Source organism: Triturus cristatus, chromosome 8 (assembly GCF_964204655.1).
Source record: "Triturus cristatus chromosome 8, aTriCri1.1, whole genome shotgun sequence".
Classification (NCBI taxonomy): Eukaryota; Metazoa; Chordata; class Amphibia; order Caudata; family Salamandridae; genus Triturus; species Triturus cristatus.
In genome coordinates this window covers 740,054,570-740,080,025 of record NC_140591.1, presented here as the reverse complement: position 1 = coordinate 740,080,025, position 25,456 = coordinate 740,054,570, and the positions used below count along the sequence as shown (strand labels likewise).

General features: G+C 41.7%; 16 non-coding genes across 16 annotated transcripts; all 16 read left to right on the top strand.

The window, feature by feature from the left end:
• Positions 1-543: 543 nt before the first annotated feature.
• Positions 544-615, top strand: TRNAP-UGG (transfer RNA proline (anticodon UGG)). Its single transcript has one exon. It is a non-coding gene; the product is annotated as a tRNA-Pro (tRNA).
• A 272-nt stretch (positions 616-887) lies between these two features.
• On the top strand, positions 888-960 carry TRNAV-CAC (transfer RNA valine (anticodon CAC)). The gene has a single exon. It is a non-coding gene; the product is annotated as a tRNA-Val (tRNA).
• A 1,981-nt stretch (positions 961-2,941) lies between these two features.
• On the top strand, positions 2,942-3,013 carry TRNAP-CGG (transfer RNA proline (anticodon CGG)). Its single transcript has one exon. It is a non-coding gene; the product is annotated as a tRNA-Pro (tRNA).
• A 272-nt stretch (positions 3,014-3,285) lies between these two features.
• Positions 3,286-3,358, top strand: TRNAV-CAC (transfer RNA valine (anticodon CAC)). The gene has a single exon. It is a non-coding gene; the product is annotated as a tRNA-Val (tRNA).
• Positions 3,359-5,338: 1,980 nt separating this feature from the next.
• On the top strand, positions 5,339-5,410 carry TRNAP-CGG (transfer RNA proline (anticodon CGG)). Its single transcript has one exon. It is a non-coding gene; the product is annotated as a tRNA-Pro (tRNA).
• A 272-nt stretch (positions 5,411-5,682) lies between these two features.
• TRNAV-CAC (transfer RNA valine (anticodon CAC)) lies at positions 5,683-5,755 on the top strand. Its single transcript has one exon. It is a non-coding gene; the product is annotated as a tRNA-Val (tRNA).
• A 1,964-nt stretch (positions 5,756-7,719) lies between these two features.
• Positions 7,720-7,791, top strand: TRNAP-UGG (transfer RNA proline (anticodon UGG)). Its single transcript has one exon. It is a non-coding gene; the product is annotated as a tRNA-Pro (tRNA).
• A 272-nt stretch (positions 7,792-8,063) lies between these two features.
• Positions 8,064-8,136, top strand: TRNAV-CAC (transfer RNA valine (anticodon CAC)). Its single transcript has one exon. It is a non-coding gene; the product is annotated as a tRNA-Val (tRNA).
• A 2,313-nt stretch (positions 8,137-10,449) lies between these two features.
• On the top strand, positions 10,450-10,522 carry TRNAV-CAC (transfer RNA valine (anticodon CAC)). The gene has a single exon. It is a non-coding gene; the product is annotated as a tRNA-Val (tRNA).
• Positions 10,523-12,846: 2,324 nt separating this feature from the next.
• TRNAV-CAC (transfer RNA valine (anticodon CAC)) lies at positions 12,847-12,919 on the top strand. The gene has a single exon. It is a non-coding gene; the product is annotated as a tRNA-Val (tRNA).
• Positions 12,920-14,899: 1,980 nt separating this feature from the next.
• Positions 14,900-14,971, top strand: TRNAP-UGG (transfer RNA proline (anticodon UGG)). The gene has a single exon. It is a non-coding gene; the product is annotated as a tRNA-Pro (tRNA).
• A 2,325-nt stretch (positions 14,972-17,296) lies between these two features.
• On the top strand, positions 17,297-17,368 carry TRNAP-UGG (transfer RNA proline (anticodon UGG)). The gene has a single exon. It is a non-coding gene; the product is annotated as a tRNA-Pro (tRNA).
• Positions 17,369-17,640: 272 nt separating this feature from the next.
• TRNAV-CAC (transfer RNA valine (anticodon CAC)) lies at positions 17,641-17,713 on the top strand. The gene has a single exon. It is a non-coding gene; the product is annotated as a tRNA-Val (tRNA).
• Positions 17,714-22,079: 4,366 nt separating this feature from the next.
• TRNAP-UGG (transfer RNA proline (anticodon UGG)) lies at positions 22,080-22,151 on the top strand. Its single transcript has one exon. It is a non-coding gene; the product is annotated as a tRNA-Pro (tRNA).
• Positions 22,152-24,476: 2,325 nt separating this feature from the next.
• On the top strand, positions 24,477-24,548 carry TRNAP-UGG (transfer RNA proline (anticodon UGG)). Its single transcript has one exon. It is a non-coding gene; the product is annotated as a tRNA-Pro (tRNA).
• A 272-nt stretch (positions 24,549-24,820) lies between these two features.
• TRNAV-CAC (transfer RNA valine (anticodon CAC)) lies at positions 24,821-24,893 on the top strand. The gene has a single exon. It is a non-coding gene; the product is annotated as a tRNA-Val (tRNA).
• The last annotated feature ends 563 nt before the right edge of the window (positions 24,894-25,456 follow it).

Here is a 25,456-nt window from a genome sequence, read left to right as displayed (position 1 = left end):
ATCGAGCCTCATTTAGCACTGATTGAGCAGATAAGCACATGTAATTCTCATTTCAGAAAGGTATTGGTTAGCTTGCTGCTAGCAGCTCAGTTATGTTATGATGTTAGAGGCTATGCAAGGAATGCTTTAGTCCAGCGATATGCAGTTTTTATTGCGCCTTGCATTCAGCAGGAAGATCTTTAGCTTGAATCTGTGGCCTAGGTATTCACCTTGGTATTTCTATTGGCACAAAGTGAAGGAGTATTTGAGAGAAAATGCACAATGTGTTTCTTATGTTGTTATGAACAACTTGTTACTCTTTCTCATTAAGCTTCAGCCACTGCAGAAATATATAAATAAGGGCTGACTTCCTGTAAGACGTGTCCAAAGCTGGGACGAAATAAAAGGAGACACTTGTAAATGATAGTGCTATCGTTTGAGAAAGGGTAAGTTGAGACTGACTTTCATGCGTATTCACAGACCAAGCATCATAAAGATACCAGCATGATCTTCATTGCGGGCTTAGAGCCGGTATTGGCTTTTGAGAGGTAAGAGGATTTTGAGGGCTCGTTGGTCTAGGGGTATGATTCTCGCTTTGGGTGCGAGAGGTCCCGGGTTCAAATCCCGGACGAGCCCTTTTCTTGGTACTCTTTTCAAGTTGTTTTGAAGTTTGCGTTTCAAAGCCAACATCAATTTTTTCTTTGCAGTAGTGGATAATTCTTTGCTAGAGTCTCATGCTTCAGCCCTGCCCAGTCTGAGCTCATACCAAACATCTGGTCTTGCATGGCATGTACGAGCGTTCAGCTAGGGATGTCGGGCAGGTTGCATGAATTAAATCTAAAGCCAGAGGCCCATGGAATAGCCAGTTCGGAGCAGTTTCATTACAGAAAAATCAACTGTAGGTATCTGTTTCTGTAGTGTAGTGGTTATCACGTTCGCCTCACACGTGAAAGGTCCCCGGTTCGAAACCGGGCAGAAACAGTTGTTATATTGTGTTGGCTACAATGTTGATAGGTGCTGTTTTGCCATGGAATTGTCCAAGCCCTGAAGATTATTTCATGCAATCTCGTTCCAAGAAAGGGAATTCTCTCAAAACACTAAAGTAATCGGCGTGTGGATGTATCTGTTGGTTCTCAGACCTTGCTTTCAAAAGAGCCCTGCAATCGGTTCGCTGCTCACCTAGAACAAGCATTAACATGAAGAATTGTTGGCACCAACAGGAATCTTATTTTAGTGGAGTGTTTCTGGCTTTGAGTGCAGAGGCCCTCGACTCAATTCCAAGATGATCCTTCTCAAGGTGATGATACAAATGCATTGTCACCTTTACGTTTAATGTCAGAATCATTTATTTCCAGTTGGTGGTGTAAGAATGTTTGCAACAGTATGGCAATTTTTCCTAGCCATGCATGAATGAAAGCATATCACTCGCCTTTAGGTGTTTTTCTAATACATTGATATTTGCATCTTCCTTCCTAGCCTGCATGTTTGACTATCTTTCAGGAAGCATGTAATAAGTATCACATCAGGGCCCTTCTTCTACTCAATTCACAACTGTTCTATCACAACATAGATAAGAAAGCTGCATCTGCTTTTGTTGTGTAGTGGTAATCAGGTTTACCTGACGTGTGAAAGCCCCATGCTTTGAAAGTACACAGTAACAAAGAAACCGATGACTTTTATAAAAAGGTGTCATGTGTGTCTCTTACTTTGCACAAAAAGTGCCAGAGATGACTTCATTTGCAGTCACTTGAAAAGTAGGGATTCTCCAATAAATGGTAAATGGTTGAAACAAATCTGAAGAAATGCATGACATACCTGTGTGTGTGTGTGTACGCATGTATGTATATATAGGGAGAGAGAGAGCGTCAATATAAACAGACTTTATTTCAATCAAGCTGTCTTTTCTATCCTTCAGGAGCAGAATGTTCTGATCATCAGCGCTCCAGAATGTAGTGTTTTCTTGGCAAGCATCACATATTGTGATGTGTTAGCTAAAAGTTCCATATCCTACAGACTGATATATTCCTCTGTACTTGCACCTTGGGGATTCATCAAAACCTGGCATAATAAGCAGCTTTCTACTGCTCACAGACTGGACAGCAAAACAATTTAAAATATCCCAGAAAAAGAAAATAAGCATGCTTAATCAGAGCTTTCTGGACAGGAAGGACATTTGAGCAAGTGAGGAATAAGCACTGCTTTTGTTAATTTGCATAGGCAGAATAGAGACTTCTGGGAAAAGGCCGAAATTACAGACACAGAAAATAACTGCATCTATAGAGAACGCTAAGAAGTGTTGGCAGCTTTTCCTCTGACCCTGGCCACTTTTACAAGCAATCCTATGATAGTCAGCAGGACCTACCCTAAAAAGGAAGGGGCATCCACTTGGACCCTTTCCACCTTTTCTAAGTCTCGCCTGATCGAGCTTGATCGAGCACTGATTGAGCAGATAAGCACATGTAATTCTCATTTCAGAAAGGTATTGGTTAGCTTGCTGCTAGCAGCTCAGTTATGTTATGATGTTAGAGGCTATGCAAGGAATGCTTTAGTCCAGCGATATGCAGTTTTTATTGCGCCTTGCATTCAGCAGGAAGATCTTTAGCTTGAATCTGTGGCCTAGGTATTCACCTTGGTATTTCTATTGGCACAAAGTGAAGGAGTATTTGAGAGAAAATGCACAATGTGTTTCTTATGTTGTTATGAACAACTTGTTACTCTTTCTCATTAAGCTTCAGCCACTGCAGAAATATATAAATAAGGGCTGACTTCCTGTAAGACGTGTCCAAAGCTGGGACGAAATAAAAGGAGACACTTGTAAATGATAGTGCTATCGTTTGAGAAAGGGTAAGTTGAGACTGACTTTCATGCGTATTCACAGACCAAGCATCATAAAGATACCAGCATGATCTTCATTGCGGGCTTAGAGCCGGTATTGGCTTTTGAGAGGTAAGAGGATTTTGAGGGCTCGTTGGTCTAGGGGTATGATTCTCGCTTCGGGTGCGAGAGGTCCCGGGTTCAAATCCCGGACGAGCCCTTTTCTTGGTACTCTTTTCAAGTTGTTTTGAAGTTTGCGTTTCAAAGCCAACATCAATTTTTTCTTTGCAGTAGTGGATAATTCTTTGCTAGAGTCTCATGCTTCAGCCCTGCCCAGTCTGAGCTCATACCAAACATCTGGTCTTGCATGGCATGTACGAGCGTTCAGCTAGGGATGTCGGGCAGGTTGCATGAATTAAATCTAAAGCCAGAGGCCCATGGAATAGCCAGTTCGGAGCAGTTTCATTACAGAAAAATCAACTGTAGGTGTCTGTTTCTGTAGTGTAGTGGTTATCACGTTCGCCTCACACGCGAAAGGTCCCCGGTTCGAAACCGGGCAGAAACAGTTGTTATATTGTGTTGGCTACAATGTTGATAGGTGCTGTTTTGCCATGGAATTGTCCAAGCCCTGAAGATTATTTCATGCAATCTCGTTCCAAGAAAGGGAATTCTCTCAAAACACTAAAGTAATCGGCGTGTGGATGTATCTGTTGGTTCTCAGACCTTACTTTCAAAAGAGCCCTGCAATCGGTTAGTTGCTCACCTAGAACAAGCATTAACATGAAGAATTGTTGGCACCAACAGGAATCTTATTTTAGTGGAGTGTTTCTGGCTTTGAGTGCAGAGGCCCTCGGCTCAATTCCAAGATGATCCTTCTCAAGGTGATGATACAAATGCATTGTCACCTTTACGTTTAATGTCAGAATCATTTATTTCCAGTTGGTGGTGTAAGAATGTTTGCAACAGTGTGGCAATTTTTCCTAGCCATGCATGAATGAAAGCATATCACTCGCCTTTAGGTGTTTTTCTAATACATTGATATTTGCATCTTCCTTCCTAGCCTGCATGTTTGACTATCTTACAGGAAGCATGTAATAAGTATCACATCAGGGCCCTTCTTCTACTCAATTCACAACTGTTCTATCACAACATAGATAAGAAAGCTGCATCTGCTTTTGTTGTGTAGTGGTAATCAGGTTTACTTGACGTGTGAAAGCCCCATGCTTTGAAAGTACACAGTAACAAAGAAACCGATGACTTTTATAAAAAGGTGTCATGTGTGTCTCTTACTTTGCACAAAAAGTGCCAGAGATGACTTCATTTGCAGTCACTTGAAAAGTAGGGATTCTCCAATAAATGGTAAATGGTTGAAACAAATCTGAAGAAATGCATGACATACCTGTGTGTGTGTGTGTACGCATGTATGTATATATAGGGAGAGAGAGAGCGTCAATATAAACAGACTTTATTTCAATCAAGCTGTCTTTTCTATCCTTCAGGAGCACAATGTTCTGATCATCAGCGCTCCAGAATGTAGTGTTTTCTTGGCAAGCATCACATATTGTGATGTGTTAGCTAAAAGTTCCATATCCTACAGACTGATATATTCCTCTGTACTTGCACCTTGGGGATTCATCAAAACCTGGCATAATAAGCAGCTTTCTACTGCCACAGACTGGATAGCGAAACAATTTAAAATATCCCAGAAAAAGAAAATAAGCATGCTTAATCAGAGCTTTCTGGACAGGAAGGACATTTGAGCAAGTGAGGAATAAGCACTGCTTTTGTTAATTTGCATAGGCAGAATAGAGACTTCTGGGAAAAGGCCGAAATTACAGACACAGAAAATGGCTGCATCTATAGAGAACGCTAAGAAGTGTTGGCAGCTTTTCCTCTGACCCTGGCCACTTTTACAAGCAATCCTATGATAGTCAGCAGGACCCACCCTAAAAAGGAAGGGGCATCCACTTGGACCCTTTCCACCTTTTCTAAGTCTCGCCTCATCGAGCCTGATCGAGCACTGATTGAGCAGATAAGCACATGTAATTCTCATTTCAGAAAGGTATTGGTTAGCTTGCTGCTAGCAGCTCAGTTATGTTATGATGTTAGAGGCTATGCAAGGAATGCTTTAGTCCAGCGATATGCAGTTTTTATTGCGCCTTGCATTCAGCAGGAAGATCTTTAGCTTGAATCTGTGGCCTAGGTATTCACCTTGGTATTTCTATTGGCACAAAGTGAAGGAGTATTTGAGAGAAAATGCACAATGTGTTTCTTATGTTGTTATGAACAACTTGTTACTCTTTCTCATTAAGCTTCAGCCACTGCAGAAATATATAAATAAGGGCTGACTTCCTGTAAGACGTGTCCAAAGCTGGGACGAAATAAAAGGAGACACTTGTAAATGATAGTGCTATCGTTTGAGAAAGGGTAAGTTGAGACTGACTTTCATGCGTATTCACAGACCAAGCATCATAAAGATACCAGCATGATCTTCATTGCGGGCTTAGAGCCGGTATTGGCTTTTGAGAGATAAGAGGATTTTGAGGGCTCGTTGGTCTAGGGGTATGATTCTCGCTTCGGGTGCGAGAGGTCCCGGGTTCAAATCCCGGACGAGCCCTTTTCTTGGTACTCTTTTCAAGTTGTTTTGAAGTTTGCGTTTCAAAGCCAACATCAATTTTTTCTTTGCAGTAGTGGATAATTCTTTGCTAGAGTCTCATGCTTCAGCCCTGCCCAGTCTGAGCTCATACCAAACATCTGGTCTTGCATGGCATGTACGAGCGTTCAGCTAGGGATGTCGGGCAGGTTGCATGAATTAAATCTAAAGCCAGAGGCCCATGGAATAGCCAGTTCGGAGCAGTTTCATTACAGAAAAATCAACTGTAGGTATCTGTTTCTGTAGTGTAGTGGTTATCACGTTCGCCTCACACGCGAAAGGTCCCCGGTTCGAAACCGGGCAGAAACAGTTGTTATATTGTGTTGGCTACAATGTTGATAGGTGCTGTTTTGCCATGGAATTGTCCAAGCCCTGAAGATTATTTCATGCAATCTCGTTCCAAGAAAGGGAATTCTCTCAAAACACTAAAGTAATCGGCGTGTGGATGTATCTGTTGGTTCTCAGACCTTACTTTCAAAAGAGCCCTGCAATCGGTTAGTTGCTCACCTAGAACAAGCATTAACATGAAGAATTGTTGGCACCAACAGGAATCTTATTTTAGTGGAGTGTTTCTGGCTTTGAGTGCAGAGGCCCTCGGCTCAATTCCAAGATGATCCTTCTCAAGGTGATGATACAAATGCATTGTCACTTTTACGTTTAATGTCAGAATCATTTATTTCCAGTTGGTGGTGTAAGAATGTTTGCAACAGTATGGCGATTTTTCCTAGCCATGCATGAATGAAAGCATATCACTCGCCTTTAGGTGTTTTTCTAATACATTGATATTTGCATCTTCCTTCCTAGCCTGCATGTTTGACTATCTTACAGGAAGCATGTAATAAGTATCACATCAGGGCCCTTCTTCTACTCAATTCACAACTGTTCTATCACGACATAGATAAGAAAGCTGCATCTGCTTTTGTTGTGTAGTGGTAATCAGGTTTACCTGACGTGTGAAAGCCCCATGCTTTGAAAGTACACAGTAACAAAGAAACCGATGACTTTTATAAAAAGGTGTCATGTGTGTATCTTACTTTGCACAAAAAGTGCCAGAGATGACTTCATTTGCAGTCACTTGAAAAGTAGGGATTCTCCAATAAATGGTAAATGGTTGAAACAAATCTGAAGAAATGCATGACATACCTGTGTGTGTACGCATGTATGTATATATAGGGAGAGAGAGAGCGTCAATATAAACAGACTTTATTTCAATCAAGCTGTCTTTTCTATCCTTCAGGAGCAGAATGTTCTGATCATCAGCGCTCCAGAATGTAGTGTTTTCTTGGCAAGCATCACATATTGTGATGTGTTAGCTAAAAGTTCCATATCCTACAGACTGATATATTCCTCTGTACTTGCACCTTGGGGATTCATCAAAACCTGGCATAATAAGCAGCTTTCTACTGCCACAGACTGGATAGCGAAACAATTTAAAATATACCAGAAAAAGAAAATCAGCATGCTTAATCAGAGCTTTCTGGACAGGAAGGACATTTGAGCAAGTGAGGAATAAGCACTGCTTTTGTTAATTTGCATAGGCAGAATAGAGACTTCTGGGAAAAGGCCGAAATTACAGACACAGAAAATGGCTGCATCTATAGAGAACGCTAAGAAGTGTTGGCAGCTTTTCCTCTGACCCTGGCCACTTTTACAAGCAATCCTATGATAGTCAGCAGGACCCACCCTAAAAAGGAAGGGGCATCCACTTGGACCCTTTCCACCTTTTCTAAGTCTCGCCTGATCGAGCACTGATTGAGCAGATAAGCACATGTAATTCTCATTTCAGAAAGGTATTGGTTAGCTTGCTGCTAGCAGCTCAGTTATGTTATGATGTTAGAGGCTATGCAAGGAATGCTTTAGTCCAGCGATATGCAGTTTTTATTGCGCCTTGCATTCAGCAGGAAGATCTTTAGCTTGAATCTGTGGCCTAGGTATTCACCTTGGTATTTCTATTGGCACAAAGTGAAGGAGTATTTGAGAGAAAATGCACAATGTGTTTCTTATGTTGTTATGAACAACTTGTTACTCTTTCTCATTAAGCTTCAGCCACTGCAGAAATATATAAATAAGGGCTGACTTCCTGTAAGACGTGTCCAAAGCTGGGACGAAATAAAAGGAGACACTTGTAAATGATAGTGCTATCGTTTGAGAAAGGGTAAGTTGAGACTGACTTTCATGCGTATTCACAGACCAAGCATCATAAAGATACCAGCATGATCTTCATTGCGGGCTTGAAGCCGGTATTGGCTTTTGAGAGGTAAGAGAATTTTGAGGGCTCGTTGGTCTAGGGGTATGATTCTCGCTTTGGGTGCGAGAGGTCCCGGGTTCAAATCCCGGACGAGCCCTTTTCTTGGTACTCTTTGCAAGTTGTTTTGAAGTTTGCGTTTCAAAGCCAACATCAATTTTTTCTTTGCAGTAGTGGATAATTCTTTGCTAGAGTCTCATGCTTCAGCCCTGCCCAGTCTGAGCTAATACCAAACATCTGGTCTTGCATGGCATGTACGAGCGTTCAGCTAGGGATGTCGGGCAGGTTACATGAATTAAATCTAAAGCCAGAGGCCCATGGAATAGCCAGTTCGGAGCAGTTTCATTACAGAAAAATCAACTGTAGGTATCTGTTTCTGTAGTGTAGTGGTTATCACGTTCGCCTCACACGCGAAAGGTCCCCGGTTCGAAACCGGGCAGAAACAGTTGTTATATTGTGTTGGCTACAATGTTGATAGGTGCCGTTTTGCCATGGAATTGTCCAAGCCCTGAAGATTATTTCATGCAATCTCGTTCCAAGAAAGGGAATTCTCTCAAAACACTAAAGTAATCGGCGTGTGGATGTATCTGTTGGTTCTCAGACCTTGCTTTCAAAAGAGCCCTGCAATCGGTTCGCTGCTCACCTAGAACAAGCATTAACATGAAGAATTGTTGGCACCAACAGGAATCTTATTTTAGTGGAGTGTTTCTGGCTTTGAGTGCAGAGGCCCTCGGCTCAATTCCAAGATGATCCTTCTCAAGGTGATGATACAAATGCATTGTCACCTTTACGTTTAATGTCAGAATCATTTATTTCCAGTTGGTGGTGTAAGAATGTTTGCAACAGTATGGCGATTTTTCCTAGCCATGCATGAATGAAAGCATATCACTCGCCTTTAGGTGTTTTTCTAATACATTGATATTTGCATCTTCCTTCCTAGCCTGCATGTTTGACTATCTTACAGGAAGCATGTAATAAGTATCACATCAGGGCCCTTCTTCTACTCAATTCACAACTGTTCTATCACGACATAGATAAGAAAGCTGCATCTGCTTTTGTTGTGTAGTGGTAATCAGGTTTACCTGACGTGTGAAAGCCCCATGCTTTGAAAGTACACAGTAACAAAGAAACCGATGACTTTTATAAAAAGGTGTCATGTGTGTCTCTTACTTTGCACAAAAAGTGCCAGAGATGACTTCATTTGCAGTCACTTGAAAAGTAGGGATTCTCTAACAAATGGTAAAGGGTTGAAACAAATCTGAAGAAATGCATGACATACCTGTGTGTGTGTGTGTACGCATGTATGTATATATAGGGAGAGAGAGAGCGTCAATATAAACAGACTTTATTTCAATCAAGCTGTCTTTTCTATCCTTCAGGAGCAGAATGTTCTGATCATCAGCGCTCCAGAATTTAGTGTTTTCTTGGCAAGCATCACATATTGTGATGTGTTAGCTAAAAGTTCCATATCCTACAGACTGATATATTCCTCTGTACTTGCACCTTGGGGATTCATCAAAACCTGGCATAATAAGCAGCTTTCTACTGCCACAGACTGGACAGCGAAACAATTTAAAATATCCCAGAAAAAGAAAATAAGCATGCTTAATCAGAGCTTTCTGGACAGGAAGGACATTTGAGCAAGTGAGGAATAAGCACTGCTTTTGTTAATTTGCATAGGCAGAATAGAGACTTCTGGGAAAAGGCCGAAATTACAGACACAGAAAATGGCTGCATCTATAGAGAACGCTAAGAAGTGTTGGCAGCTTTTCCTCTGACCCTGGCCACTTTTACAAGCAATCCTATGATAGTCAGCAGGACCCACCCTAAAAAGGAAGGGGCATCCACTTGGACCCTTTCCACTTTTTCTGATCGAGCCTGATTGAGCACTGATTGAGCAGATAAGCACATGTAATTCTCATTTCAGAAAGGTATTGGTTAGCTTGCTGCTAGCAGCTCAGTTATGTTATGATGTTAGAGGCTATGCAAGGAATGCTTTAGTCCAGCGATATGCAGTTTTTATTGCGCCTTGCATTCAGCAGGAAGATCTTTAGCTTGAATCTGTGGCCTAGGTATTCACCTTGGTATTTCTATTGGCACAAAGTGAAGGAGTATTTGAGAGAAAATGCACAATGTGTTTCTTATGTTGTTATGAACAACTTGTTACTCTTTCTCATTAAGCTTCAGCCACTGCAGAAATATATAAATAAGGGCTGACTTCCTGTAAGACGTGTCCAAAGCTGGGACGAAATAAAAGGAGACACTTGTAAATGATAGTGCTATCGTTTGAGAAAGGGTAAGTTGAGACTGACTTTCATGCGTATTCACAGACCAAGCATCATAAAGATACCAGCATGATCTTCATTGCGGGCTTAGAGCCGGTATTGGCTTTTGAGAGGTAAGAGGATTTTGAGGGCTCGTTGGTCTAGGGGTATGATTCTCGCTTTGGGTGTGAGAGGTCCCGGGTTCAAATCCCGGACGAGCCCTTTTCTTGGTACTCTTTTCAAGTTGTTTTGAAGTTTGCGTTTCAAAGCCAACATCAATTTTTTCTTTGCAGTAGTGGATAATTCTTTGCTAGAGTCTCATGCTTCAGCCCTGCCCAGTCTGAGCTAATACCAAACATCTGGTCTTGCATGGCATGTACGAGCGTTCAGCTAGGGATGTCGGGCAGGTTGCATGAATTAAATCTAAAGCCAGAGGCCCATGGAATAGCCAGTTCGGAGCAGTTTCATTACAGAAAAATCAACTGTAGGTATCTGTTTCTGTAGTGTAGTGGTTATCACGTTCGCCTCACACGCGAAAGGTCCCCGGTTCGAAACCGGGCAGAAACAGTTGTTATATTGTGTTGGCTACAATGTTGAAAGGTGCCATTTTGCCATGGAATTGTCCAAGCCCTGAAGATTATTTCATGCAATCTCGTTCCAAGAAAGGGAATTCTCTCAAAACACTAAAGTAATCGGCGTGTGGATGTATCTGTTGGTTCTCAGACCTTGCTTTCAAAAGAGCCCTGCAATCGGTTCGCTGCTCACCTAGAACAAGCATTAACATGAAGAATTGTTGGCACCAACAGGAATCTTATTTTAGTGGAGTGTTTCTGGCTTTGAGTGCAGAGGCCCTCGGCTCAATTCCAAGATGATCCTTCTCAAGGTGATGATACAAATGCATTGTCACCTTTACGTTTAATGTCAGAATCATTTATTTCCAGTTGGTGGTGTAAGAATGTTTGCAACAGTATGGCGATTTTTCCTAGCCATGCATGAATGAAAGCATATCACTCGCCTTTAGGTGTTTTTCTAATACATTGATATTTGCATCTTCCTTCCTAGCCTGCATGTTTGACTATCTTACAGGAAGCATGTAATAAGTATCACATCAGGGCCCTTCTTCTACTCAATTCACAACTGTTCTATCACGACATAGATAAGAAAGCTGAATCTGCTTTTGTTGTGTAGTGGTAATCAGGTTTACCTGATGTGTGAAAGCCCCATGCTTTGAAAGTACACAGTAACAAAGAAACCGATGACTTTTATAAAAAGGTGTCATGTGTGTCTCTTACTTTGCACAAAAAGTGCCAGAGATGACTTCATTTGCAGTCACTTGAAAAGTAGGGATTCTCCAATAAATGGTAAATGGTTGAAACAAATCTGAAGAAATGCATGACATACCTGTGTGTGTGTGTGTACGCATGTATGTATATATAGGGAGAGAGAGAGCGTCAATATAAACAGACTTTATTTCAATCAAGCTGTCTTTTCTATCCTTCAGGAGCAGAATGTTCTGATCATCAGCGCTCCAGAATGTAGTGTTTTCTTGGCAAGCATCACATATTGTGATGTGTTAGCTAAAAGTTCCATATCCTACAGACTGATATATTCCTCTGTACTTGCACCTTGGGGATTCATCAAAACCTGGCATCATAAGCAGCTTTCTACTGCCACAGACTGGACAGCGAAACAATTTAAAATATCCCAGAAAAAGAAAATAAGCATGCTTAATCAGAGCTTTCTGGACAGGAAGGACATTTGAGCAAGTGAGGAATAAGCACTGCTTTTGTTAATTTGCATAGGCAGAATAGAGACTTCTGGGAAAAGGCCGAAATTACAGACACAGAAAATGGCTGCATCTATAGAGAACGCTAAGAAGTGTTGGCAGCTTTTCCTCTGACCCTGGCCACTTTTACAAGCAATCCTATGATAGTCAGCAGGACCCACCCTAAAAAGGAAGGGGCATCCACTTGGACCCTTTCCACCTTTTCTAAGTCTCGCCTGATCGAGCCTAATTGAGCACTGATTGAGCAGATAAGCACATGTAATTCTCATTTCCGAAAGGTATTGGTTAGCTTGCTGCTAGCAGATAAGTTATGTTATGAAGTTAGAGGCTATGCAAGGAATGCTTTAGTCCAGCGATATGCAGTTTTTATTGCGCCTTGCATTCAGCAGGAAGATCTTTAGCTTGAATCTGTGGCCTAGGTATTCACCTTGGTATTTCTATTGGCACAAAGTGAAGGAGTATTTGAGAGAAAATGCACAATGTGTTTCTTATGTTGTTATGAACAACTTGTTACTCTTTCTCATTAAGCTTCAGCCACTGCAGAAATATATAAATAAGGGCTGACTTCCTGTAAGACGTGTCCAAAGCTGGGACGAAATAAAAGGAGACACTTGTAAATGATAGTGCTATCGTTTGAGAAAGGGTAAGTTGAGACTGACTTTCATGCGTATTCACAGACCAAGCATCATAAAGATACCAGCATGATCTTCATTGCGGGCTTAGAGCCGGTATTGGCTTTTGAGAGGTAAGAGAATTTTGAGGGCTCGTTGGTCTAGGGGTATGATTCTCGCTTTGGGTGCGAGAGGTCCCGGGTTCAAATCCCGGACGATCCCTTTTCTTGGTACTCTTTGCAAGTTGTTTTGAAGTTTGCGTTTCAAAGCCAACATCAATTTTTTCTTTGCAGTAGTGGATAATTCTTTGCTAGAGTCTCATGCTTCAGCCCTGCCCAGTCTGAGCTAATACCAAACATCTGGTCTTGCATGGCATGTACGAGCGTTCAGCTAGGGATGTCGGGCAGGTTGCATGAATTAAATCTAAAGCCAGAGGCCCATGGAATAGCCAGTTCGGAGCAGTTTCATTACAGAAAAATCAACTGTAGGTATCTGTTTCTGTAGTGTAGTGGTTATCACGTTCGCCTCACACGCGAAAGGTCCCCGGTTCGAAACCGGGCAGAAACAGTTGTTATATTGTGTTGGCTACAATGTTGATAGGTGCTGTTTTGCCATGGAATTGTCCAAGCCCTGAAGATTATTTCATGCAATCTCGTTCCAAGAAAGGGAATTCTCTCAAAACACTAAAGTAATCGGCGTGTGGATGTATCTGTTGGTTCTCAGACCTTGCTTTCAAAAGAGCCCTGCAATCGGTTCGCTGCTCACCTAGAACAAGCATTAACATGAAGAATTGTTGGCACCAACAGGAATCTTATTTTAGTGGAGTGTTTCTGGCTTTGAGTGCAGAGGCCCTCGGCTCAATTCCAAGATGATCCTTCTCAAGGTGATGATACAAATGCATTGTCACCTTTACGTTTAATGTCAGAATCATTTATTTCCAGTTGGTGGTGTAAGAATGTTTGCAACAGTATGGCGATTTTTCCTAGCCATGCATGAATGAAAGCATATCACTCGCCTTTAGGTGTTTTTCTAATACATTGATATTTGCATCTTCCTTCCTAGCCTGCATGTTTGACTATCTTACAGGAAGCATGTAATAAGTATCACATCAGGGCCCTTCTTCTACTCAATTCACAACTGTTCTATCACGACATAGATAAGAAAGCTGCATCTGCTTTTGTTGTGTAGTGGTAATCAGGTTTACCTGACGTGTGAAAGCCCCATGCTTTGAAAGTACACAGTAACAAAGAAACCGATGACTTTTACAAAAAGGTGTCATGTGTGTCTCTTACTTTGCACAAAAAGTGCCAGAGATGACTTCATTTGCAGTCACTTGAAAAGTAGGGATTCTCCAATAAATGGTAAAGGGTTGAAACAAATCTGAAGAAATGCATGACATACCTGTGTGTGTGTGTGTACGCATGTCTGTATATATAGGGAGAGAGAGAGCGTCAATATAAACAGACTTTATTTCAATCAAGCTGTCTTTTCTATCCTTCAGGAGCAGAATGTTCTGATCATCAGCGCTCCAGAATGTAGTGTTTTCTTGGCAAGCATCACATATTGTGATGTGTTAGCTAAAAGTTCCATATCCTACAGACTGATATATTCCTCTGTACTTGCACCTTGGGGATTCATCAAAACCTGGCATAATAAGCAGCTTTCTACTGCCACAGACTGGACAGCGAAACAATTTAAAATATCCCAGAAAAACAAAATAAGCATGCTTAATCAGAGCTTTCTGGACAGGAAGGACATTTGAGCAAGTGAGGAATAAGCACTGCTTTTGTTAATTTGCATAGGCAGAATAGAGACTTCTGGGAAAAGGCCGAAATTACAGACACAGAAAATGGCTGCATCTATAGAGAACGCTAAGAAGTGTTGGCAGCTTTTCCTCTGACCCTGGCCACTTTTACAAGCAATCCTATGATAGTCAGCAGGACCCACCCTAAAAAGGAAGGGGCATCCACTTGGACCCTTTCCACCTTTTCTAAGTCGAGCCTGATCGAGCCTGATTCAGCACTGATTGAGCAGATAAGCACATGTAATTCTCATTTCAGAAAGGTATTGGTTAGCTTGCTGCTAGCAGCTCAGTTATGTTATGATGTTAGAGGCTATGCAAGGAATGCTTTAGTCCAGCGATATGCAGTTTTTATTGCGCCTTGCATTCAGCAGGAAGATCTTTAGCTTGAATCTGTGGCCTAGGTATTCACCTTGGTATTTCTATTGGCACAAAGTGAAGGAGTATTTGAGAGAAAATGCACAATGTGTTTCTTATGTTGTTATGAACAACTTGTTACTCTTTCTCATTAAGCTTCAGCCACTGCAGAAATATATAAATAAGGGCTGACTTCCTGTAAGACGTGTCCAAAGCTGGGACGAAATAAAAGGAGACACTTGTAAATGATAGTGCTATCGTTTGAGAAAGGGTAAGTTGAGACTGACTTTCATGCGTATTCACAGACCAAGCATCATAAAGATACCAGCATGATCTTCATTGCGGGCTTAGAGCCGGTATTGGCTTTTGAGAGGTAAGAGGATTTTGAGGGCTCGTTGGTCTAGGGGTATGATTCTCGCTTTGGGTGCGAGAGGTCCCGGGTTCAAATCCCGGACGAGCCCTTTTCTTGGTACTCTTTTCAAGTTGTTTTGAAGTTTGCGTTTCAAAGCCAACATCAATTTTTTCTTTGCAGTAGTGGATAATTCTTTGCTAGAGTCTCATGCTTCAGCCCTGCCCAGTCTGAGCTAATACCAAACATCTGGTCTTGCATGGCATGTACGAGCGTTCAGCTAGGGATGTCGGGCAGGTTGCATGAAAGAAATCTAAAGCCAGAGGCCCATGGAATAGCCAGTTCGGAGCAGTTTCATTACAGAAAAATCAACTGTAGGTATCTGTTTCTGTAGTGTAGTGGTTATCATGTTCGCCTCACACGCGAAAGGTCCTCGGTTTGAAACCGGGCAGAAACAGTTGTTATATTGTGTTGGCTACAATGTTGATAGGTGCCGTTTTGCCATGGAATTGTCCAAGCCCTGAAGATTATTTCATGCAATCTCGTTCCAAGAAAGGGAATTCTCTCAAAACACTAAAGTAATCGGCGTGTGGATGTATCTGTTGGTTCTCAGACCTTGCTTTCAAAAGAGCCCTGCAATCGGTTCGCTGCTCACCTAGAACAAGCATTAACATGAAGAATTGTTGGCACCAACAGGAATCTTATTTTAGTGGAGTGTTTCTGGCTTTGAGTGCAGAGGCCCTCGGCTCAATTCCAAGATGATCCTTCTCAAGGTGATGATACAAATGCATTGTCACCTTTACGTTTAATGTCAGAATCATTTATTTCCAGTTGGTGGTGTAAGAATGTTTGCAACAGTATGGCGATTTTTCCTAGCCATGCATGAATGAAAGCATATCACTCGCCTTTAGGTGTTTTTCTAATACATTGATATTTGCATCTTCCTTCCTAGCCTGCATGTTTGACTATCTTACAGGAAGCATGTAATAAGTATCACATCAGGGCCCTTCTTCTACTCAAATCACAACTGTTCTATCACGACATAGATAAGAAAGCTGCGTCTGCTTTTGTTATGTAGTGGTAATCAGGTTTACCTGACGTGTGAAAGCCCCATGCTTTGAAAGTACACAGTAACAAAGAAACCGATGACTTTTATAAAAAGGTGTCATGTGTGTCTCTTACTTTGCACAAAAAGTGCCAGAGATGACTTCATTTGCAGTCACTTGAAAAGTAGGGATTCTCCAATAAATGGTAAATGGTTGAAACAAATCTGAAGAAATGCATGACATACCTGTGTGTGTGTGTGTACGCATGTATGTATATATAGGGAGAGAGAGAGCGTCAATATAAACAGACTTTATTTCAATCAAGCTGTCTTTTCTATCCTTCAGGAGCAGAATGTTCTGATCATCAGCGCTCCAGAATGTAGTGTTTTCTTGGCAAGCATCACATATTGTGATGTGTTAGCTAAAAGTTCCATATCCTACAGACTGATATATTCCTCTGTACTTGCACCTTGGGGATTCATCAAAACCTGGCATCATAAGCAGCTTTCTACTGCCACAGACTGGACAGCGAAACAATTTAAAATATCCCAGAAAAAGAAAATAAGCATGCTTAATCAGAGCTTTCTGGACAGGAAGGACATTTGAGCAAGTGAGGAATAAGCACTGCTTTTGTTAATTTGCATAGGCAGAATAGAGACTTCTGGGAAAAGGCCGAAATTACAGACACAGAAAATGGCTGCATCTATAGAGAACGCTAAGAAGTGTTGGCAGCTTTTCCTCTGACCCTGGCCACTTTTACAAGCAATCCTATGATAGTCAGCAGGACCCACCCTAAAAAGGAAGGGGCATCCACTTGGACCCTTTCCACCTTTTCTAAGTCTCGCCTGATCGAGCCTAATTGAGCACTGATTGAGCAGATAAGCACATGTAATTCTCATTTCAGAAAGGTATTGGTTAGCTTGCTGCTAGCAGCTCAGTTATTTTATGATGTTAGAGGCTATGCAAGGAATGCTTTAGTCCAGCGATATGCAGTTTTTATTGCGCCTTGCATTCAGCAGGAAGATCTTTAGCTTGAATCTGTGGCCTAGGTATTCACCTTGGTATTTCTATTGGCACAAAGTGAAGGAGTATTTGAGAGAAAATGCACAATGTGTTTCTTATGTTGTTATGAACAACTTGTTACTCTTTCTCATTAAGCTTCAGCCACTGCAGAAATATATAAATAAGGGCTGACTTCCTGTAAGACGTGTCCAAAGCTGGGACGAAATAAAAGGAGACACTTGTAAATGATAGTGCTATCGTTTGAGAAAGGGTAAGTTGAGACTGACTTTCATGCGTATTCACAGACCAAGCATCATAAAGATACCAGCATGATCTTCATTGCGGGCTTAGAGCCGGTATTGGCTTTTGAGAGGTAAGAGAATTTTGAGGGCTCGTTGGTCTAGGGGTATGATTCTCGCTTTGGGTGCGAGAGGTCCCGGGTTCAAATCCCGGACGAGCCCTTTTCTTGGTACTCTTTGCAAGTTGTTTTGAAGTTTGCGTTTCAAAGCCAACATCAATTTTTTCTTTGCAGTAGTGGATAATTCTTTGCTAGAGTCTCATGCTTCAGCCCTGCCCAGTCTGAGCTAATACCAAACATCTGGTCTTGCATGGCATGTACGAGCGTTCAGCTAGGGATGTCGGGCAGGTTGCATGAATTAAATCTAAAGCCAGAGGCCCATGGAATAGCCAGTTCGGAGCAGTTTCATTACAGAAAAATCAACTGTAGGTATCTGTTTCTGTAGTGTAGTGGTTATCACGTTCGCCTCACACGCGAAAGGTCCCCGGTTCGAAACCGGGCAGAAACAGTTGTTATATTGTGTTGGCTACAATGTTGATAGGTGCTGTTTTGCCATGGAATTGTCCAAGCCCTGAAGATTATTTCATGCAATCTCGTTCCAAGAAAGGGAATTCTCTCAAAACACTAAAGTAATCGGCGTGTGGATGTATCTGTTGGTTCTCAGACCTTGCTTTCAAAAGAGCCCTGCAATCGGTTCGCTGCTCACCTAGAACAAGCATTAACATGAAGAATTGTTGGCACCAACAGGAATCTTATTTTAGTGGAGTGTTTCTGGCTTTGAGTGCAGAGGCCCTCGGCTCAATTCCAAGATGATCCTTCTCAAGGTGATGATACAAATGCATTGTCACCTTTACGTTTAATGTCAGAATCATTTATTTCCAGTTGGTGGTGTAAGAATGTTTGCAACAGTATGGCGATTTTTCCTAGCCATGCATGAATGAAAGCATATCACTCGCCTTTAGGTGTTTTTCTAATACATTGATATTTGCATCTTCCTTCCTAGCCTGCATGTTTGACTATCTTACAGGAAGCATGTAATAAGTATCACATCAGGGCCCTTCTTCTACTCAATTCACAACTGTTCTATCACGACATAGATAAGAAAGCTGCATCTGCTTTTGTTGTGTAGTGGTAATCAGGTTTACCTGACGTGTGAAAGCCCCATGCTTTGAAAGTACACAGTAACAAAGAAACCGATGACTTTTATAAAAAGGTGTCATGTGTGTCTCTTACTTTGCACAAAAAGTGCCAGAGATGACTTCATTTGCAGTCACTTGAAAAGTAGGGATTCTCCAATAAATGGTAAAGGGTTGAAACAAATCTGAAGAAATGCATGACATACCTGTGTGTGTGTGTGTACGCATGTCTGTATATATAGGGAGAGAGAGAGCGTCAATATAAACAGACTTTATTTCAATCAAGCTGTCTTTTCTATCCTTCAGGAGCAGAATGTTCTGATCATCAGCGCTCCAGAATGTAGTGTTTTCTTGGCAAGCATCACATATTGTGATGTGTTAGCTAAAAGTTCCATATCCTACAGACTGATATATTCCTCTGTACTTGCACCTTGGGGATTCATCAAAACCTGGCATAATAAGCAGCTTTCTACTGCCACAGACTGGACAGCGAAACAATTTAAAATATCCCAGAAAAAGAAAATAAGCATGCTTAATCAGAGCTTTCTGGACAGGAAGGACATTTGAGCAAGTGAGGAATAAGCACTGCTTTTGTTAATTTGCATAGGCAGAATAGAGACTTCTGGGAAAAGGCCGAAATTACAGACACAGAAAATGGCTGCATCTATAGAGAACGCTAAGAAGTGTTGGCAGCTTTTCCTCTGACCCTGGCCACTTTTACAAGCAATCCTATGATAGTCAGCAGGACCCACCCTAAAAAGGAAGGGGCATCCACTTGGACCCTTTCCACCTTTTCTGATCGAGCCTGATTGAGCACTGATTGAGCAGATAAGCACATGTAATTCTCATTTCAGAAAGGTATTGGTTAGCTTGCTGCTAGCAGCTCAGTTATGTTATGATGTTAGAGGCTATGCAAGGAATGCTTTAGTCCAGCGATATGCAGTTTTTATTGCGCCTTGCATTCAGCAGGAAGATCTTTAGCTTGAATCTGTGGCCTAGGTATTCACCTTGGTATTTCTATTGGCACAAAGTGAAGGAGTATTTGAGAGAAAATGCACAATGTGTTTCTTATGTTGTTATGAACAACTTGTTACTCTTTCTCATTAAGCTTCAGCCACTGCAGAAATATATAAATAAGGGCTGACTTCCTGTAAGACGTGTCCAAAGCTGGGACGAAATAAAAGGAGACACTTGTAAATGATAGTGCTATCGTTTGAGAAAGGGTAAGTTGAGACTGACTTTCATGCGTATTCACAGACCAAGCATCATAAAGATACCAGCATGATCTTCATTGCGGGCTTAGAGCCGGTATTGGCTTTTGAGAGGTAAGAGGATTTTGACGGCTCGTTGGTCTAGGGGTATGATTCTCGCTTTGGGTGCGAGAGGTCCGGGGTTCAAATCCCGGACGAGCCCTTTTCTTGGTACTCTTTTCAAGTTGTTTTGAAGTTTGCGTTTCAAAGCCAACATCAATTTTTTCTTTGCAGTAGTGGATAATTCTTTGCTAGAGTCTCATGCTTCAGCCCTGCCCAGTCTGAGCTAATACCAAACATCTGGTCTTGCATGGCATGTACGAGCGTTCAGCTAGGGATGTCGGGCAGGTTGCATGAAAGAAATCTAAAGCCAGAGGCCCATGGAATAGCCAGTTCGGAGCAGTTTCATTACAGAAAAATCAACTGTAGGTATCTGTTTCTGTAGTGTAGTGGTTATCATGTTCGCCTCACACGCGAAAGGTCCTCGGTTCGAAACCGGGCAGAAACAGTTGTTATATTGTGTTGGCTACAATGTTGATAGGTGCCGTTTTGCCATGGAATTGTCCAAGCCCTGAAGATTATTTCATGCAATCTCGTTCCAAGAAAGGGAATTCTCTCAAAACACTAAAGTAATCGGCGTGTGGATGTATCTGTTGGTTCTCAGACCTTGCTTTCAAAAGAGCCCTGCAATCGGTTCGCTGCTCACCTAGAACAAGCATTAACATGAAGAATTGTTGGCACCAACAGGAATCTTATTTTAGTGGAGTGTTTCTGGCTTTGAGTGCAGAGGCCCTCGGCTCAATTCCAAGATGATCCTTCTCAAGGTGATGATACAAATGCATTGTCACCTTTACGTTTAATGTCAGAATCATTTATTTCCAGTTGGTGGTGTAAGAATGTTTGCAACAGTATGGCGATTTTTCCTAGCCATGCATGAATGAAAGCATATCACTCGCCTTTAGGTGTTTTTCTAATACATTGATATTTGCATCTTCCTTCCTAGCCTGCATGTTTGACTATCTTACAGGAAGCATGTAATAAGTATCACATCAGGGCCCTTCTTCTACTCAATTCACAACTGTTCTATCACGACATAGATAAGAAAGCTGCATCTGCTTTTGTTGTGTAGTGGTAATCAGGTTTACCTGACGTGTGAAAGCCCCATGCTTTGAAAGTACACAGTAACAAAGAAACCGATGACTTTTACAAAAAGGTGTCATGTGTGTCTCTTACTTTGCACAAAAAGTGCCAGAGATGACTTCATTTGCAGTCACTTGAAAAGTAGGGATTCTCCAATAAATGGTAAAGGGTTGAAACAAATCTGAAGAAATGCATGACATACCTGTGTGTGTGTGTGTACGCATGTCTGTATATATAGGGAGAGAGAGAGCGTCAATATAAACAGACTTTATTTCAATCAAGCTGTCTTTTCTATCCTTCAGGAGCAGAATGTTCTGATCATCAGCGCTCCAGAATGTAGTGTTTTCTTGGCAAGCATCACATATTGTGATGTGTTAGCTAAAAGTTCCATATCCTACAGACTGATATATTCCTCTGTACTTGCACCTTGGGGATTCATCAAAACCTGGCATAATAAGCAGCTTTCTACTGCCACAGACTGGACAGCGAAACAATTTAAAATATCCCAGAAAAAGAAAATAAGCATGCTTAATCAGAGCTTTCTGGACAGGAAGGACATTTGAGCAAGTGAGGAATAAGCACTGCTTTTGTTAATTTGCATAGGCAGAATAGAGACTTCTGGGAAAAGGCCGAAATTACAGACACAGAAAATGGCTGCATCTATAGAGAACGCTAAGAAGTGTTGGCAGCTTTTCCTCTGACCCTGGCCACTTTTACAAGCAATCCTATGATAGTCAGCAGGACCCACCCTAAAAAGGAAGGGGCATCCACTTGGACCCTTTCCACCTTTTCTAAGTCGAGCCTGATCGAGCCTGATTCAGCACTGATTGAGCAGATAAGCACATGTAATTCTCATTTCAGAAAGGTATTGGTTAGCTTGCTGCTAGCAGCTCAGTTATGTTATGATGTTAGAGGCTATGCAAGGAATGCTTTAGTCCAGCGATATGCAGTTTTTATTGCGCCTTGCATTCAGCAGGAAGATCTTTAGCTTGAATCTGTGGCCTAGGTATTCACCTTGGTATTTCTATTGGCACAAAGTGAAGGAGTATTTGAGAGAAAATGCACAATGTGTTTCTTATGTTGTTATGAACAACTTGTTACTCTTTCTCATTAAGCTTCAGCCACTGCAGAAATATATAAATAAGGGCTGAATTCCTGTAAGACGTGTCCAAAGCTGGGACGAAATAAAAGGAGACACTTGTAAATGATAGTGCTATCGTTTGAGAAAGGGTAAGTTGAGACTGACTTTCATGCGTATTCACAGACCAAGCATCATAAAGATACCAGCATGATCTTCATTGCGGGCTTAGAGCCGGTATTGGCTTTTGAGAGGTAAGAGGATTTTGAGGGCTCGTTGGTCTAGGGGTATGATTCTCGCTTTGGGTGCGAGAGGTCCCGGGTTCAAATCCCGGACGAGCCCTTTTCTTGGTACTCTTTTCAAGTTGTTTTGAAGTTTGCGTTTCAAAGCCAACATCAATTTTTTCTTTGCAGTAGTGGATAATTCTTTGCTAGAGTCTCATGCTTCAGCCCTGCCCAGTCTGAGCTAATACCAAACATCTGGTCTTGCATGGCATGTACGAGCGTTCAGCTAGGGATGTCGGGCAGGTTGCATGAAAGAAATCTAAAGCCAGAGGCCCATGGAATAGCCAGTTCGGAGCAGTTTCATTACAGAAAAATCAACTGTAGGTATCTGTTTCTGTAGTGTAGTGGTTATCATGTTCGCCTCACACGCGAAAGGTCCTCGGTTTGAAACCGGGCAGAAACAGTTGTTATATTGTGTTGGCTACAATGTTGATAGGTGCCGTTTTGCCATGGAATTGTCCAAGCCCTGAAGATTATTTCATGCAATCTCGTTCCAAGAAAGGGAATTCTCTCAAAACACTAAAGTAATCGGCGTGTGGATGTATCTGTTGGTTCTCAGACCTTGCTTTCAAAAGAGCCCTGCAATCGGTTCGCTGCTCACCTAGAACAAGCATTAACATGAAGAATTGTTGGCACCAACAGGAATCTTATTTTAGTGGAGTGTTTCTGGCTTTGAGTGCAGAGGCCCTCGGCTCAATTCCAAGATGATCCTTCTCAAGGTGATGATACAAATGCATTGTCACCTTTACGTTTAATGTCAGAATCATTTATTTCCAGTTGGTGGTGTAAGAATGTTTGCAACAGTATGGCGATTTTTCCTAGCCATGCATGAATGAAAGCATATCACTCGCCTTTAGGTGTTTTTCTAATACATTGATATTTGCATCTTCCTTCCTAGCCTGCATGTTTGACTATCTTACAGGAAGCATGTAATAAGTATCACATCAGGGCCCTTCTTCTACTCAAATCACAACTGTTCTATCACGACATAGATAAGAAAGCTGCGTCTGCTTTTGTTATGTAGTGGTAATCAGGTTTACCTGACGTGTGAAAGCCCCATGCTTTGAAAGTACACAGTAACAAAGAAACCGATGACTTTTATAAAAAGGTGTCATGTGTGTCTCTTACTTTGCACAAAAAGTGCCAGAGATGACTTCATTTGCAGTCACTTGAAAAGTAGGGATTCTCCAATAAATGGTAAATGGTTGAAACAAATCTGAAGAAATGCATGACATACCTGTGTGTGTGTGTGTACGCATGTATGTATATATAGGGAGAGAGAGAGCGTCAATATAAACAGACTTTATTTCAATCAAGCTGTCTTTTCTATCCTTCAGGAGCAGAATGTTCTGATCATCAGCGCTCCAGAATGTAGTGTTTTCTTGGCAAGCATCACATATTGTGATGTGTTAGCTAAAAGTTCCATATCCTACAGACTGATATATTCCTCTGTACTTGCACCTTGGGGATTCATCAAAACCTGGCATCATAAGCAGCTTTCTACTGCCACAGACTGGACAGCGAAACAATTTAAAATATCCCAGAAAAAGAAAATAAGCATGCTTAATCAGAGCTTTCTGGACAGGAAGGACATTTGAGCAAGTGAGGAATAAGCACTGCTTTTGTTAATTTGCATAGGCAGAATAGAGACTTCTGGGAAAAGGCCGAAATTACAGACACAGAAAATGGCTGCATCTATAGAGAACGCTAAGAAGTGTTGGCAGCTTTTCCTCTGACCCTGGCCACTTTTACAAGCAATCCTATGATAGTCAGCAGGACCCACCCTAAAAAGGAAGGGGCATCCACTTGGACCCTTTCCACCTTTTCTAAGTCTCGCCTGATCGAGCCTAATTGAGCACTGATTGAGCAGATAAGCACATGTAATTCTCATTTCAGAAAGGTATTGGTTAGCTTGCTGCTAGCAGCTCAGTTATTTTATGATGTTAGAGGCTATGCAAGGAATGCTTTAGTCCAGCGATATGCAGTTTTTATTGCGCCTTGCATTCAGCAGGAAGATCTTTAGCTTGAATCTGTGGCCTAGGTATTCACCTTGGTATTTCTATTGGCACAAAGTGAAGGAGTATTTGAGAGAAAATGCACAATGTGTTTCTTATGTTGTTATGAACAACTTGTTACTCTTTCTCATTAAGCTTCAGCCACTGCAGAAATATATAAATAAGGGCTGACTTCCTGTAAGACGTGTCCAAAGCTGGGACGAAATAAAAGGAGACACTTGTAAATGATAGTGCTATCGTTTGAGAAAGGGTAAGTTGAGACTGACTTTCATGCGTATTCACAGACCAAGCATCATAAAGATACCAGCATGATCTTCATTGCGGGCTTAGAGCCGGTATTGGCTTTTGAGAGGTAAGAGAATTTTGAGGGCTCGTTGGTCTAGGGGTATGATTCTCGCTTTGGGTGCGAGAGGTCCCGGGTTCAAATCCCGGACGAGCCCTTTTCTTGGTACTCTTTGCAAGTTGTTTTGAAGTTTGCGTTTCAAAGCCAACATCAATTTTTTCTTTGCAGTAGTGGATAATTCTTTGCTAGAGTCTCATGCTTCAGCCCTGCCCAGTCTGAGCTAATACCAAACATCTGGTCTTGCATGGCATGTACGAGCGTTCAGCTAGGGATGTCGGGCAGGTTGCATGAATTAAATCTAAAGCCAGAGGCCCATGGAATAGCCAGTTCGGAGCAGTTTCATTACAGAAAAATCAACTGTAGGTATCTGTTTCTGTAGTGTAGTGGTTATCACGTTCGCCTCACACGCGAAAGGTCCCCGGTTCGAAACCGGGCAGAAACAGTTGTTATATTGTGTTGGCTACAATGTTGATAGGTGCTGTTTTGCCATGGAATTGTCCAAGCCCTGAAGATTATTTCATGCAATCTCGTTCCAAGAAAGGGAATTCTCTCAAAACACTAAAGTAATCGGCGTGTGGATGTATCTGTTGGTTCTCAGACCTTGCTTTCAAAAGAGCCCTGCAATCGGTTCGCTGCTCACCTAGAACAAGCATTAACATGAAGAATTGTTGGCACCAACAGGAATCTTATTTTAGTGGAGTGTTTCTGGCTTTGAGTGCAGAGGCCCTCGGCTCAATTCCAAGATGATCCTTCTCAAGGTGATGATACAAATGCATTGTCACCTTTACGTTTAATGTCAGAATCATTTATTTCCAGTTGGTGGTGTAAGAATGTTTGCAACAGTATGGCGATTTTTCCTAGCCATGCATGAATGAAAGCATATCACTCGCCTTTAGGTGTTTTTCTAATACATTGATATTTGCATCTTCCTTCCTAGCCTGCATGTTTGACTATCTTACAGGAAGCATGTAATAAGTATCACATCAGGGCCCTTCTTCTACTCAA